Source organism: Jaculus jaculus, chromosome 2 (assembly GCF_020740685.1).
Source record: "Jaculus jaculus isolate mJacJac1 chromosome 2, mJacJac1.mat.Y.cur, whole genome shotgun sequence".
Taxonomy (NCBI): domain Eukaryota; kingdom Metazoa; phylum Chordata; class Mammalia; order Rodentia; family Dipodidae; genus Jaculus; species Jaculus jaculus.
This window is the reverse complement of record NC_059103.1, coordinates 115,246,397-115,248,961: the sequence shown is the minus strand read 5'-3', so window position 1 is coordinate 115,248,961 and position 2,565 is coordinate 115,246,397.

Below are 2,565 nucleotides of genomic sequence, written 5' to 3'. Positions count from 1 at the left end.
ATGTGCATGCTGTTTTGTTTTTTTGAGGCAGGGTCTCACTCTGTAGCTGGCCTCGAACTTACAGCAATCCTTCTACCTCAACCTGAGGAATGCCTGATAAAAGATGTGAGCCGCCATTCCTGGCTTATGGATTTTTTTTTTTTTTTTTTTTTTTGAGGTAGGGTCTGTAGTCCAGACTGACCTGGAACTCATTTTGTAGTCCCAGGGCTGGCCTTAAACTCACAGTGATCCTCCTACCTCTGCCTCCCGAGTGGTATGATAGAGATGTGTTGGGATTAAAGACATGTACCACTACACTTGGCATTTTTTTTTTTTGTATTATTTTTTGAAGTAGGGATTTTTTTTTTTTTAAATGAACTAAGCAACAACCTCAGGGGCTGTAGCTCAGTTAATAAAATTCTTGCCCAATATGCACAAAGCCTATTGGTGTATCTACAGCACTTCATAAACATAAACCAAACATAGTGGTGCCTACCTGTAATCCCAAGTGGAGGTATGAGTATCAGAAGTTCAAGGACATAGTTGGCTACAAAGTGGGTTCAAACCTGGAATACAAGGGATTCTGTATTAGAAAAAAAAAAAAAATGAGCTGGAGATATGGCTTAGTACTTAAGGCATTTGCCTGGGAAGCCAAAGGGCCCAATTTCAATTCCCCAGGACCCACATAAGTCAGATGCACAAGGGGCAAATGCATCTGGAGTTCGTTTGCAGTGGTTAGAAACTCTGGCATGCCTGTTCTTTCTCTGTCTCTCTTCTCTGTGTCTCTCTGCTTGCAAATAAATAATTAAAAAAAAAAAAAAAGTTTGGCATGGTGGTGCCCTCAGAAGACAGAGGTAGAGGATCACCATGAGTTTGAGGCCACACTGAGACTGCATAGTGAATTCTAGGTCAGCCTGGGCTAGAGCGAGACCCTACCATGAAAAAACAAAACTATACACACACACACACACACACACACACACACACACACACATACACATATATATAAAACATTATATTAGGCTGCTATTGTTGCATAAATAGAAAATGGAAAACATTCCCATTCTGTCTCTTGAAAAATAAATAAGTAAATGATATTTTTTCCCTTTTCTTTGAGGTAGGGTCTCATTCTAGCTCAAGTTGACCTTCACTATGTAGTCTCAGGGTGGCCTCGAACTCATGAGAATCCTCCTTTCTGAGTGCTGGGATTAAAGGCAGGCACCACCACAACCAGCTCAATAATACTTTTTAAAATAAAATAAATATAGCCAGGCATGATGGTGCCTGCCTTTAATCCCAGCACTAGGGAGGCAGAGGTAGGTGGATCACTGTGAGTTTGAGGCCAGCGTGGACTACAGAATGAGTTTCAGGTCAGCCTGGGCTAGAGGGAGACCCTATTTCAAAAAAACAAAACAAAACAAGGAGCCTTTGTCAAAGTGATTAGAGCCCTCATGAATGGATCTGTGTTGTGATTAAAGGAGTTAACTGTGACAGTCCACCATTTCTTGCTCTGACTGGTGCATCCTCACTTGCCCTTTAGTAGTTAGGGTGCAGCAAAGACCCTGCCCAGAAGTTCATGTGAGCTCTTGGATTTCCCAACCTCCAGATCAAGAATTTTTTTTTTTTTTTTCCCCCAAGGTAGGGTCTCACTCTGGCCCAGGCTGACCTGGAATTCACTATGTAGTCTCAGGGTGGCCTTGAACTCACGGCAATCCTCCTACCTCTGCCTACTGAGTGCTGGTACTAAAGGCATGTGCCACCATGCCCAGCTTCGGCTTGACAAATTGACAAAAATTTTTAAAGATATTTTTATGTATTTATTTGCAAGCAGAGAGAGAGAAAATGGGCATGCTGGGGCCTCCCTCCACTGCAAATGGACTCTAGATACATGCACTGCTTTATGAATCTGGTTTTATTTGGATACTAGGGAATCGAACCCCGGTCATTAGGCTTGGCAGGCAATTGCCTTAACCACTGACCCATCTCTCTAGCCCAAGACAAACACTTTTTTAATCAACGAAGGTAAACTTATCAAGGTATACAGGCTCATGCCTGTATTCTTCAACACTCAGAAAGTTAAGGGAGAACTTTAGTACAGAGAGCAACCTGGGCTACAAAGGGAGCCCTTATATCAAAAAAAAAAAAAAAAAAAAAAAAAAAACAGAACTGGAGGAATGACTTAGTGGTTAAGGCATTTGCCTGCAAAGCCAAAGGACACAGGTTCTATTTCCCAGGACCCATGTAAGCCAGATGCTTAAAGTAGCACATGTGTCTGGGGTTCATTTGCAGTGGCTGGAGGCCCTGGGGCACACATTCTCTCTCTCTCTCTCTCCCCCTCACTTTCTTTCTGTCAAATAAATAAATACAAATGAAATATATTTTGGGCTGGAGAGATGGCTTAGCGGTTAAGCGCTTGCCTGTGCAGCCTAAGGACCCCGGTTCAAGGCTCGGTTCCCCAGGTCCCACGTTAGCCAGATGCACAAGGGGGTGCACGCGTCTGGAGTTCGTTTGCAGGGGCTGGAAGCCCTGGCGTGCCCATTCTCTCCCTCTTCCTCTGTCTTTCTCTCTGTGTCTGTCGCTCTCAAA